The 14,585-nt window shown below is 40.8% G+C and overlaps 1 long non-coding RNA gene across 1 annotated transcript in view; it reads left to right on the top strand.

Moving 5' to 3' along the window:
* LOC117354754 overlaps positions 1-14,585 on the top strand; it is a 739,456-nt gene that overhangs the window by 667,979 nt on the left and 56,892 nt on the right. The window lies entirely within an intron of this gene.

The raw sequence follows: 14,585 nt of genomic DNA, 5'->3' as shown, positions 1-14,585 counted from the left end.
TGTCAGTGTATCTACCATATTTGCCGGCGTATAAGACGACTGGGCGTATAAGACGACCCCCCAACTTTTACAGTTAAAATATAGAGTTTGTTATATACTCGCCATATAAGACTACCCCTTCTTCCGCACACCTTCTGCACAACAAATAAAACTTAAAAGAACATCAGAATTTATTTCAACAATTTTAATTAATTCACTAAAGCTGAATAGAACAATAAACCCATGGGAGCTGCCATGCTATTTGTTTTCTAAACTGTTAACCAAACTGAAACTGTCAATGATAGAAGGAAGATAACACATAGAGGGAGAGAGCAAGTGCCGGGCAAGTCCCTAGCAAGTTTGCTGGCATGACAGTTTCCCTTTAAAAGCCTTCAAAAGCCTCCTGTTCGCCCCCGCAACTTCCTTAAGGGCTAGACTCCACACACGGCCGCATGTGCGAGAGACGTAGTAAAGAGAAAAGGGGTGGGGCCAGAGCGCCGCTGCTTCCCGCTGCGCAGGATGAAGGAGCTGGCACCCTTGTCACACTGATGTCCCGCCATGGCCCCGCTGATGTCCCGGCAGGTTTACTAGTACCGTAAGCACCGTAAGGAGGTAAGGAAGGAGATGTTAGGGCATGTAAAGTAGAGAGTTGCACGGGGACAGAAATCCCACCCGTCCCCACCCGTCCCCGCGAGGAATCCCACCCGTCCCCGTGAGGAATCCCTCCATCCCCACCCGTCCCCGTGAGGAATCCCCTCCGTCCCCACCCGTCCCCGCAAGGAATCCCCTCCATCCCCGCCCGTCCCTATAAACTTCAGAAATAGTTATTTCATTTAATTATGCTACTGAATTAAAGGCTCTGGTAGAAACCCATTTACAAATAAGCAAAAAGACTTTATTAATTTGAAAATATTAATTGGGAAGAATACATACTTTGTAAACGGGTTTCTACCAGAGCCTCTAATGTTTATAAATTTTTATCAACACAACTAATATACTACTTTATCCTGAAGCAAAAAAAAAAAGAAATAGAATTCTTTTCCTACCTTTGTTGCCTGGTTTCTGCTTTCCTCATGTTCTCATTCAATTCCTTCCATCCACTGTCTCTCTTCCTTCTGCATCTTCCATTTGCTCTGTTACTGTGCCTCTCCCTTTCTTCCCCCTTCCAAATTGGTCTGGCACCCATCTTCTTCTCTCCGCTCCCCCCATAGTCTGGCATCTGTCTTCTTCCCTGCCAGCGTCTTCTCCCTACTCTCTCTTCCTCATTTCCTTTCAATGTCCTTCTCCCCCCCCATCTTCCCCATGTCCTTTCAGCGTCCTTCTCCCTCTCTGTCTTCCCCATGGCCTTTCAGCGTCCTTCTCCACCCCTTTGTCTTCCCCATGTGCTTTCAGCATCCTTCTCCCCCCTCTGTCTTCCACAAGTGCTTTCAGAGTCCTTCCCCCCCCGCCCTTCCCATGGCCTTTCAGCGTCTTTCTCCACCCCTTTGTATTCCCCCATGTGCTTTCAGCGTCCTTCTCCCTCCTCTGTCTTCAAGTGCTTTCAGAGTCCTTCCCCCCCTCCTGTCTTCACCATGGCATTTCAGCGTCCTTCTCCCCCCCCTCTCCTTCTCTACCGCCCCGGGTGCAGCACAGCCAGCCAGGTCCCCTTACTTTTGTGGCACTTCCCCGACCGACCGACAACAGCCCGGGTCCGACAAACCTCCCTGCCCTTAACCGCGAATCTAAATTACCTTCTTACAGCTGCTGTAAGAAGGTAATTTAGATTCGCGGCTACAGGGCAGGGAGGATTGTCGGACCCGGGCTGTTATCGGTCGGTCGGGGAAGTGCCACAAAAGTAAGGGGACCTGGCTGGCTGTGCTGCAACCGGGGCGGGGTGGGGCGGACCGCCCCCTCCCTTGGTAGCCACTCGAACCGCGAGGCTACTTTCCTTCTCCTTACCTGCCCTGTCTGCAGCACAGAGCCGAACGGAAGTCTTCCCGACGTCAGCGCTGACGTCGGAGGGAGGGAGGGCTTTGTTTAAGCTTTGTTTAAGCCCTCCCTCCCCTCCGACGTCAGCGCTGACGTCGGGAAGACTTCCGTTCGGCTCTGTGCTGCAAGCAGAGAAGGTAGGGAGAAGAAGAGCCGTGCGACTGAGTACATCCAGCCCCGCAGGAGCCCCGCGACCCTCGGAGGCGTCCCCATGGGATCCCCGCGACCCTAGGGGGCGTCCCCATGGGATCCCCGCGACCCTAGGGGGCATCCCCACGGGATCCCCGTAACCGAAGGGGGAACCCGCGGGATGCCCGCGGGTCCCGCGGGTTTCCCGTCGTCCCCGTTCCCGTGCAGCTCTCTAATGTAAAGTAAGGGCATGTAAACAGTACCCGGCGTATAAGACGACCCCCGACTTTGGGGAGGATTTTAAGGTACTGAAAAGTCGTCTTATACGCCGGCAAATACGGTACATCTATTGCTTGATGCCTGTAAAGTGACTTTGCTGCTCTATGACTTTCCCATGAGAAGTTCTTGTCTAAAATCACTGCTCTCATTCTATATCTCAACATCTATTTTTAGTACCCTCATTAAAGATTATCAATACTCTTCATACGACAACATTCTCAGTGACCGCCCCCACGATTTGGAACTCCTTGCCTTTACATATAAGAGTGGAAACAAATTTAGAGAAATTTAAAGAGTTCATTGAAATGTTTCATTTTTAAAGACTATTCTGTACATAACATTAGCATTCGCATTCCCGTCACCTGCAACTGAAAGCTAATCACCATCAATCAATAATCACACAACTCAATTTTATTGGAAGAAATATTTGGCCGCAGCTTTATTATCTATCTGAATATTATCTCCACTTACAATACAATCCGTGTCCAAAAACCAACAAACCCCCAATGCATATTTCACACACCCCCAGGGAGCTATTCAGTGTTGAAACTAGCTCCAGTAAAGTCTTTAAACTTATAACATTCCCTCAAACATGAACCATGGTGATGCAAGGCCATGCTTCCCAATTGAGCGGTATCGCATACAAGTGTTACATTTATTTATTTATTAACTGCTCATCTCCCAGATCAAACTGGGCCAAACCCCATTTTTTGCCCCACCCAAAGCTGCGACCACCTCCCCCAACCCTATAAGCTCCACCAAACCTACACAAGTCAACATAAAACCTGTACCCACATACCTCCTCTCCACAACACTTACACAAAACATAACACCAGCACAAATGGGAGGGAAGGGGGGATAATCTTTTCCTGAAGAAAGCACTGTACTGTTCCCCTTTCCTCACAGAATTCACTCCAGCCTGCCATAACATCCAACAATCACGTGACTGCTCCACCCCATCAGCTTAAAAACCTCCCTAATCATTTTTCTTTCTTACAAGCCCTGCTTATTAACCCTTTCTTAACTCCTCTTATAAACTTGTCAATCCTTATTCTATAGACCCTTGACAAAACTTCATATATTCTCCTCACCCTCTGCCCCCCATTTTACCCACACCATCATTTAATAAATATTACCAGCAGGTGACATCAGCTCAGCTAATGTTATATCACACCAGATAAATCTGGTGTTCTTCTTTAATCTTACTTTTTCTTTTTTAACTTCTTTCTTCTTTTCGTACCTGTCAATAGGTATTCAGCAGTATTGAATTTTTCCCTTTATTCCCATTGTATTTTCCGTTAATGTCTTCTAGCCTAAACTTTATTGTGGTTCCTCCTCTTTCCTTCTTCTTATTTATCATTTTCTCTTTGTATTTAGTTTTTGTCTTTGTTTAAATTTTGTATTCCCCTTTTTTACTATTGTATTTCACCTAGAATTCAAGATAGGCAAGTAATCAAATTTTAAATAAACTTGAAACTTGAACTTGATCAAATGGCTCACCTTTATCCGCATCTTCATTCACACCTTCAAAGAAATTCAGTAGATTGGTGAGGCAAGATTTCCCTTGACTAAATCCATGTTGGCTTTCTCTCATTAATCCATGCTTGCAAGATTCTGTCATTTTGTTCTTTATAATAGACTCAACCATTTTGCCCAGCACTGACGTCAGCCTCACTGGTCTATAATTTCCCAGAACACCTCTGGAACCCTTTAAAAAATCAGCGTCACGTTAGCCACCATCTAGTTTTCTGGTACTATGCAGCATTTTAATGAAAAATGACCAATTACTAACAATAGCTCTGCAATTTCATTTTTCATTTTTATCAGCACTCTGGGATGTATACCATCTGGTCCAGTTGATTTGCTACTATTCAGTTTGTCAAACAGGCCCATTACATCATCCAGAATTACAGAAATTTGTTTGAATTTCTCTGATTCATCAGAACTGAATACAATATCTTGCACCAGAAATGCCTTAAGACAAAAGAACAAAATCCAAAATGTTGCACAAAAGAGAAGAAGCAACAAAACAACAAAATGACTTAACAAATGACTTAAAAACAATCTAAAAAGGATGTATATAGTTACAAGTGACCAATAAAATAAAAACCAAATAACACAGGCCGAGTTCTGACAAAGTAAAATGCCTTTCTCAAGGGTCTTATAGGGCGCTTGGCTGTCTTAAACATAAAAACGTGATAGTCACAAAAAATCCTTGCAGTTTAAGAGACTACAAACGAAGAACAAACCACAGAAGCCTCCATATTTGGCCACATAATAAACTACAAACTAGTACAACTGATTTTCTGTCCCACAATCTTTTGGTTCTTTTGATTATGTTTATTTTTATTTTTCACTTGATGTCCCTCTTAATGCAAAAAATCTAAGCTTTTTACAAAACAAATCACGATGAAGAGAATGGCAATATTAATAGGAAAGATAAAACAATCAAACAAGATATTCTTACAATGAAAATAAAAAATATAAAAACAATATACTATTCAAATGGTTAATTTAATAATAGATTTACTGATGCCATGAATTTCATTTAGATTTACCCTGAAAAAAAATCTTCCAAAGTGATTTAAATTTAAATATCTTCCCCTCTCCCGGATGTGTATAAAACTCTATTAAACAAAGGTAGGCTTCTACTATTAATTGGTGATTAGAAAATCTGCTAATGGGCCCCAAATCTCCTTAAAGTTTTTATAATGACCAGTTAGTTCTGAATTCATACTTTCATATCGATAGAATAAGCACAGGGATTCCACCAAAAGGTAGGATTCAGTCTATCGCAATTTTTCCAGTTTTTTGTGATCATCAATCCCAGTCATCACAAGAAGTAATCTATTCTTAGCTGCAGAAATTGGAGACTTGGATTGTAATATAGTTCTGAATAGGACAATATCATATGACATTAGAATGGAAGTATCCAGTATCCTATTAATTGTGACTTCCAGAAGCCGAGTATTGAGGGGCAATAATACAACAGATGATCCAGTGTCCCTATATCAAGATGACCATGCCAGCATCTATTAGACTTTGAACTAATTTTTGCAAATGAACAGGGGTCCTAAAATCCCTATATAACAGAAAAAACCAAGCTTGTCTCATAGAGCCTGTTTTACAAAGCTGTGCTAGTGGCTGCTCAGTGGTAACGGCCCTGAAGCCCATAGAGATTGAGTAGTAAAAATCTTTTGCTTTGTCTCAATGCTTCAAATATCCCTTAGGCTCATTTTTGGTTTCTTATTGAAATATTCCTAAATTAATTTATACCACTTGGTAGCCTGATGCCCTAGGACAGTGGTAGGCAAACTCATTAGTCAAAAGAGCCAAAATCAGCAGTACAACGATTAAGATTTTTTTTTGAGAGCCATACCCCATGCCCGCTTGCACTACGATGGCTACATCAACCTGACTGACACCCTTCTTGCCCTCACATAGTCGAAATCGATTCGTGGCAGAGCCTAGAGAATGACATGTGGAAAAAATTTGTCACACTAAACACTATACCTCGGGACCAGGGTTAGTATATTCCAACAATTCAACTCAAATGAGAACCCTATATGGAAAAAGATACACACTCTGCAACACTAAAAGGCCTTAATCATATACTTTCATCATCAACACAACATAACATACACACCAAAAAGCAAAAAAAGAAGTGGAGAAAACAGCCTCAGTTCGGCTTCATCTGACCAAAAATCTCCACTCCTTCAAAGACATCACTCCTGCGTGTAAGCAAAATTATGTAAGGAAAAAAGCACTGTGATAGCCTGCAGAATGATATCAAACAGCACGCCAGGGCACTCATGCCCCAAATGGTGATATCAGTGGGCTAATGAGAACTATAGCAATACGGTCCAGGACATAGCATAAAAAGCAGTTAAACAAGAAAAAACCACTTAGCTGCTACTGGCTTCTCCATCAAGGCCAGGCAGCCGCTGAACCCAACTGGGAACCCTCCATTTCGCATTGTATCGCTGCGTCAGGGGTAATGTTTGCACTGCTTCACATGCACATTTTCCAGACCCACCATGCTTCTCAAGCTTCTTGGTGTATATGTTATGTTGTGTAGATGATGAATCTATGTTATTAAGGCTTTTTAGTGTTGCAGAGTGTGTATATTTTTCCATATAGGGTTCTGATTTGAGTTGAATTGTTGAAAAAATTTGTCCCCATCCCCACAAACCATCTGACCCATCCACACAAGCCTCGAATACTGTTATACTGAACTTTAAAGTATAAAAAGAACTATTCTATACGCCCCGTATTCTCTCCTTGCCTTGCTTCACCTGCCGGGGGGGGCCTTGCCACGGGAGGTTCGGGGTTCAATTCTTTTGGCTTCCATGCGTGGGGCGTGGGAGGGTCTGGTTCGGCGCCTGGGGGGGGACCCGCGGGTGACTGCGCTGTTGCCCCTGATGGGCAATCCAGATTTTGTACCGGGCTCGGACAATTCGAATTTCCGTCGTTGGAAAACGTTGGGATTTTATTTGGTAGAACATCTGCTGACCGTCGATGGGGACCTGAGCACTTTAGCGGATTTGAGGGAGCGGTTGGGGCACTGCTGGGGGGACACTTTCGCTTACTGTCAAGTTAAACATTATATTCTCACGCTTTCCCGGACTGCCCTTCAGCACCCATTGGGGGCTCGTATTAGGGATCTGTATGCCCAGGTGGAGCCTTTTCAGACTTCAGTGTCCGCTTTATATCGGGCTTTGCTTCCTTTTGAGGCTCCTAGGCATTGTTCGGGGGTTCGGGATAGTTGGGCCTCAGAGCTCCATTTAGACCTTGGTACTTGGGAGGTTTCCCGGAATCTGGCAGGTTTGCCGCGTTTAATTCAAGGAGCTGTGTTGCAGGAATGTTATGCTCGCATTTTGTATAGAGGGTATATCACCCAAGCTCAATTATTTAAATTTGGGGGTGTTGCTTCTCCCCTGTGTTTTAAATGTGGTCGAGATCCGAACACGTTTGCGCATGCTTTGTGGACTTGTTGGTGTACGCAGGCTTTTTGGGCTGAGGTTGTCTCCTATTTGAGCTCGCTTTTGGAGTCGTCAGTGGAGGGCACGGTTGAGCAGGTGGTCCTGGATCTACCGGGAGCATTTCGTTCCTTGCTTCCGGGGGCTCGATGGCTGTGTCGTAAGGTGTGTCTCCTGGCCCGGCGTTGTATCATGCAGCAGTGGACTTCCTCGAGTCCTCCGTCTTTTTGGCATTTGAGGGCTCTTCTCCATGAGTTGGTTCTTTGTGAGGCCCGGGAGGTGGGGGTTTCCCTTAAGCGTCGGCGGAGCTTTTTGCTGATCTGGGACCCATATGTCAACTCCTTGTCTCCTAGGGGGCGTGGCCTGCTCCTGAACACCTTGACTTGAAGCGGCTTTCTCCTGGCCAGCTCTGGATCTCGACGTCTCTCTGCTCTGGGGTTTGGGGAAAGGGGGGGTTTGTGGGGGGGAGGGGGGTTGTAGAGGGCTGGAGGGGCTCTGCTTAGAGGGAGGGGGATGCCTAGTTGGGTTTGTCGCCCTAGGGTCATCAGAGTTCAGACCCTGGGGGGGGGGAATTGGGTTTGTGCTTTTCTATGTCAGGTGTTCCACTCCCTTAGGGGGGTCGGGGGGGTGTTGATGGGGGGTAGGATGGGGGGAGGCGGGACCTTGAGATGGTGGGAGATTTTTTGGGTTGGTGTTTGTGACATGCTTTGGTATGATGGTCTTGGTGTATGCAGCCGATGTATCTTTTTCTCTGAGCTGGCGTTTGTTGTTGCTGTATTCACTAATGCGTGCCTTATATTTTTTCATGTCAATAAAAAAAAAAAAAAATTGTTACAACCTAAAGTATAAAAAGAAACAAAATTCTGTACAATTATCAATTTATAAATCAGCATCTTCTCCCCACTCTCTCTTCCCCATTTCCCTTCAGCGTCTTCAGCCCACTCTCTCTCCATTTCCCTTCAGTGCACGCACATAAAAACAAGCAAGCAATTTTATATCATTTTCATTCTATTCATTCATAGAAATTAAAGTCTAAATAATGCCAATCACATAACAAAACATGATTTTACAAAAATAATTCCCTGCACAGTCAAGCCTGCAAGGATTACTAGATGTCTTACAGCATCTCCTCTCCTTCCCTCCCCTTACCTTCGTGACCAAGTCAAAATGATCTACCAACAATAAACACAGTATGCAGAGAAAATGTTAGTTATCATTTATATTGCACAGGTTTTCAAAGAAGTCAAGGCAGATGACTTTATGCAATGTCACCTCAGTAACAACTATACAAAAATAGACAAATATACATCCTCCCTTTTTACTAAACTGTGATAACTCAGCCTGTGATAACGCAGGGAGCTGTGCTGAATGCCCTGTGTTGCTCTCGATTCTCATAGGCTACCTGCATTAAAAGCCGCTATTGTAGTTTAGTAAAAGGGGGGCCATAGTGCAAAATATAGACAGCAGATATAAATTCTCAAAATGGACACATTTTGATCACTAAATTAAAAATAAAATCATTTTTCCTACCTTTGTTGTCTGGTGATTTCATGGGTCTCTGGTTGCAACTTTTTTCTTCTGACTGTGCATCCAATTTTTTTCCCTTTCTTTCAGCCTCCTGTATGCTTCCTCTCCGGACCTCATTCCCTCCTCCAACTTTTTCTTTCTTTCTCCTACCCCCTTCATTCTTTCTCTCTCCATGCCCCCTTTCTTTCTGTATGTCTGTCTTTCTCTCTCCATGCCCCCTTTCTGTCTGTCTTCCTTCTTTCTTTCTGTCTCCTTGTCCCCCCCTTTATTCCTTTCTTTCTTTCTTAGTGAGAATTCCATTCAATTTTTTTAATAAAAGGACCCTTGAAAATAAACCGGCAACACACCTGAATGCACACACCTGAATGCACACACCTGAATGCAACACACCTGAATGCACCAGCGCACAGAAGTCACCTTTTAGAATAATTTATATTTTACTTTGTTTTTTTTAGCTGTTTACTTACTTGTACTTTTACTATTGTGCTTTTTAGAGTTCTTTCTTCTTTGAATCGCCGTCGCAAAGCGGCGCAAACCTGGACTCCTCCCACCTCCAGGTCTGCCCATGCTCTACTTAACCCGGCCATTTATTGCGCTCCTTTGTGCGCAACCTGAGGGCGCAGCCACCATTATCATTTTTAGAAAAAGAATTTTAAGTATTAAGCAACTCCCTAGCTGGCGTTTCTATCTAAACTGTCTATTTTTATTGAATCTTTTACTTTTTTTAACCATGCCTTCACAAGCTCTCCACCAATCAAATCTTTCTTCAAATTCAGCATCAAACATTCCAACACACTAGGGTTACCGTCCCCCAAAGAATAAAGCTTTCATTCCGCGACCACCGATAATTACACCAGTCATCTTGCAAAACCCTTCTTCTATTAGTACTGACCATACTTCTCAATATACTTCCCAATTAGCGTGCTCCAACTCAAACAATACAAAAGAAATAAATTTAAAACTAGGACTTATAAACACTAGATCCATTAAAGGAAAATATCACCTAATCAAAGAAACAATCATTTCACAAGGTTTTCAAATTCTCTGCTTAGTAGAAACATGGTTGGCAGAAGGCGAAGAAGCCTATCTCTCCTACTGCTGCCCTCCAAACTACTCTTTTGTCTTTAACTACCGTCATAATCGCAAAGGAGGTGGTCTAGCCATAATCTATTTTGACAACTTAATAAAAATCAATGACCATTCCCTCGGCAACGTAGCAATTGAATTTCTTCAAATTAAAGTTAATGTTAACCCAAAAATCGACATCTTATTATTTTATAATCCCCCTCCTATAACCCAAAACAATCTATCTCTTCTTCAAAATTTAATTTTTGATTTCTGTTCTTCATCAGATTACCCCTTGATTTGAGGTGATTTTAATATACATTTTGATGAATACACAAACCCTATCACTAGCGATTTTGTAACGTACATTAAAACTCTAAACTTACAACCTCTAATCCAAGACTTTACACACTCGGCTGGACATACCTTGGATATGATTTTACTTCAAATAGTGTTCATTTTACACATTCCAACATCCATAATACACCTATGCCCTGGTCAGATCATCATCTCATTTCTTTTAGTCTACTTCTAAAAAAACAAACAAGCTAAAAAAATCTCCTATCGGGACTACACAAAATTAGAGCTATCCTCCGTTTCTTCTTTTTTTCACTCCAACTTCATAATTTCAGAGACGGATTCTTTAGAAGAACAACTTAACACTTGGAACTCAGCTATCCAATTTTTACTAGACAATGAAGTACCACTTATTAAGAAAAGCATTTCCAGTCGAAATATTCAAAATCCCTGGCACTCACCAGAGCTCTCCCTGATTAAAAGGCAACTTAGATCTCTCGAAAGAAAATGGCGCAAAAATAAATCAGTTGAAAATTCGGATTTATATAAAGAACAATCACTTTTCTACAAAATAAAAACTAATGAAGCCAAAAAATCTTACTATTCTAACAAAATTAAAACAGCTAAAAATCCTTCTGTATTATTTTCCATTTTAAAATCTTTTAAACCAAATGCACAAAAAGAAATTAAAACAACGGAACTTACAGCTCAAGACTTGGCTAATGCCTTCTGCGACAAAATTAAAAATATACGAAAAAACTTTGATCCCATTTCACTCATTGATCGTCCAGACACTCCAAATAACCATCAACTTCCTTGTGCAAAATGCTCTACTTTTAACATACCCACTCTGACAGACATTGAACGCATCATCCAAAAAGTAAATCTAAAAAGTTCTCCATCCGAAATTATCCCTCCTTCAATTTTAAAGAATTTTTTTTCCTGCTTTGGACCCTTTATACACGCCTTTATAACAAAAAGTCTTAAAACCGGAACTTTTCCTCAATCATGGAAAACAGCCACAATACTCCCCTTAATAAAGGATAAAATAAGCCTAGAAGACCCTTCGAATTATCGACCCATAGCCAACATCCCTTTTTTGGCGAAAATCACTGAAAGAGCAATATTTAATCAACTGTCGGATTTTGTAGAATCAACCAACGTATTGCATCCTAATCAAACCGGTTTTAGGAAAAACCACAATACAGAGTACTCATTAATAGGTCTCACTACAAACATTATCTATAACTTAGATCATCACAACTCGGTTATACTATTTTCCCTTGGTCTTTCGGCAGCTTTTGACACTATTGACCATTCTCTTCTTCTGGACAGACTAAAAACCATAGGCGTTTGTGATCTTACATTACAGTGGTTTACTTCTTTTCTAAGCAATCGATCATCCTTGGTACGCTTTAATAATACAACCTCTAAGCCTTTCTCACACGACTATGGAATTCCTCAGGGTTCTATTCTATCTCCTTTACTTTTCAACATCTTTCTTTCACCACTATTAAGCCTAAGTCAATCAATAGGCTTTACTGTATATGCTTACGCCGACGACATCCAATTAACTCATCCTTTTAACTCCGAAAATCCCATCGAAATATCTATAATTAATCAAAAATTAGAAAATATAAAAAATTGGCTCACGCAAAACAGACTAGCCCTAAACATAACAAAAACTATTTTTCCCAATGAAACAGGGACTAGAACTATGAGCCCCATTTTTTAATAGATAATACAATTATAACTTTAGTATCATCACTAAAGATACTAGGGGTCATCATCGATGACAAATTTTCCTATCAAGAACACATTAACAACACAGTCAAATGTTGCTTCTACCGTTTGCATTTGATTCGATCCATGTCCAAATTCCTAGAACCTAAATCTCTAAATATTTTGATACATTCCCTTGTTATCGCTAAGCTTGACTATTGCAACTCCCTACTGTTAAACATTACGCAAAAGGAAAAAAAACGCCTACAAATAATCCAGAACACTGCAATTAAAATTATTCATAACGGAAAAAAATATGACCATGTAACTCCTTTTCTTATAGATTCGCACTGGCTTCCCATTAATCAACGCATAACATATAAAATATTGCTTTTGGTATTTAAAATATTATCCACCAATGAACCTCAATTTATCGACCGACTACTAATTCCATACAACACGACTCGTTCTCTTCGTTCCACAACTCAAGGGTTGCTTATGGTTCCTTCTTTAAAAGTTATTGGAACCAGACGTCATGATATATTCTCAGTAATGGCCCCTCTTACCTGGAATTCCCTACCTTTATATATAAGAGAAACAAAAGACCTCAAAATATTCAAAACCCATTGAAAAACTTTTCTTTTTAAAGCTTCTTTTAATCTTTAAACAAAAAGTTTTCCTAATAATTTTACCCCAAACCTCATGTTTTTCCCCTTACTTGGCTTTTCCTTTCTTCTCATCTGAAGAACAACAATTTTGTAACTTTTTCCCTCCTTTTTCCTTTCCACATGTGCCCGAGTATGTTTGTTTTGTCAGTTTGTTTTTCCCCCTTTTTTAAAAACTGTACAATTTATATTTTATTGTTAATCGCTTAGTACGTAATAAGCGATGCATCAAACCTGATTAAACTTGAAACTTGAAACTTATTTGGTAGCAAACTACAGGCAAAATCATCATTTTAATAGTTTGGACTCTCCCCCACCAAGAAAGATGTAATGGGTTCCAATGCTCACACATTTCTTTGACTTTCAATTATAAGGATTTTTCATTTACTGTCATTGTGTCTTCCAGAGGGTTGGAAAGATGAAGAGTTTTAAAGGCTATGCACAAACTTTTAAACAGACATCTATACTGTACAGGAAGCCATTTCCTTTGTGGAACCTTTTGGTGCTATTTGGATTTTGTTGTTTTGAATAAAATCCTCGCCTGATGTCCATTTTTGACCTTTGCAGCTGCACCTCTAAGTCTCTTTTTTACCATTCTCCTTATGTTGTCATAGTCTCCTTTTTCAAAGTTAAGTGCTGTTGTATTAGATTTCCTATGTGAACTTATTCCAGGGAATATATTACATTGCATTACATTGTACTTAGACCACGTAGCCATTAGTTCAACGCGGTTTACAAAGGATTACTAACAATGGTTACAATGGGAGAAATAAAGAAAGTTAAGTAGTCAGATTTTGTCACAAGATAGGTCTTCAGTTGTGTTCTAAACTGTTTGTAAGAATAAGCTGTAGGCAGGAAGGTTCAAAATTCTTTGGGTCGCTAACATGTGGTTTAGAAATTTCTTAGTTTTCCAGCCCTGAACAGGAGAGTTAAACAAGAGATGACTTTTTCTGCTGTGTCTATATGAAGCCAAAGAAAATCTGTTAACCATTGCAGCCACTCTATCTACATCTGAGTGAGCTGCTGCTTTGTAACTTCCCCATGAGAAGTTCCTCTCTAAAATCACTGCTCTCTTTTTTCCCTTTAGTTTCACACAATTCTTGAAGGGCTAAGCCCAAACCTTTCATCTTATTCTTTTTCTTCTGAACTATTCTAGATGTGACATATATTAAATTGTAGCCAGTGTTTATATCTGTCTGTATGTCTGCATTTGTATTTGTGCATGTCTGTATCTAACAAAAACAAAAAACAATCTGCAGGCTCCTATGTACGAGATGCAGGCAATGTTTATTGTACCAAATGTTTTATGCAGTTAAAAATACCACCTTATATCAAACCAAGAGAGCCGATACGGTCTGTGTTTCAGATATGAGTATACATAAAAAAACATGAATTGGTATGCTAAATTAATCAAATAAAGATCCATGTGGACAAATATATGAGATCAAATAGACTTATGAAATTAAAAAATGGAAATAATGTGCGGAAAGAGTAAGAAGATGGAAATTAGTGTGGGTATAATTCATGCATGTAACCATGGTGAACATGATAATTTGACCTAAGTGTTGAAAATGTGAAAATTCTAATTAGCTTGTGTTTATGAGTGTGAGCGTGAATCTGAAAAACTAAGAATAGAAATATAAAATTCTGAAAATGCTCCCAAATCTGTGAAGGGCCAAAACAATGTGCTTAAATATTATGCAACATTACAAATGATACGAAAGTGGCAACCAACAATGCTAAACTTGGGTCAAAAACGAGTGAGTGAAGAGAGGCTGAAGAGATCTATGATAAAAGAATAAATAGGTGAAAAGACAAAGACAAAAGGGGACCTACCATGGTTGCTAAGAAACCGCAATGAAAGGTATAAAACTGAAGTAAAAGGAGAGACAAGATGGCGTCTGGAGCAGGACGCTGAGAGGAGCACTCCCATCTCAAGGTCTACTTTTTCGTTAAAATCTTTTTTTTGAGAAAA

Source organism: Geotrypetes seraphini, chromosome 2 (assembly GCF_902459505.1).
Source record: "Geotrypetes seraphini chromosome 2, aGeoSer1.1, whole genome shotgun sequence".
Taxonomy (NCBI): Eukaryota; Metazoa; Chordata; class Amphibia; order Gymnophiona; family Dermophiidae; genus Geotrypetes; species Geotrypetes seraphini.
This window is presented reverse-complemented; position numbering and strand designations above follow the sequence as displayed.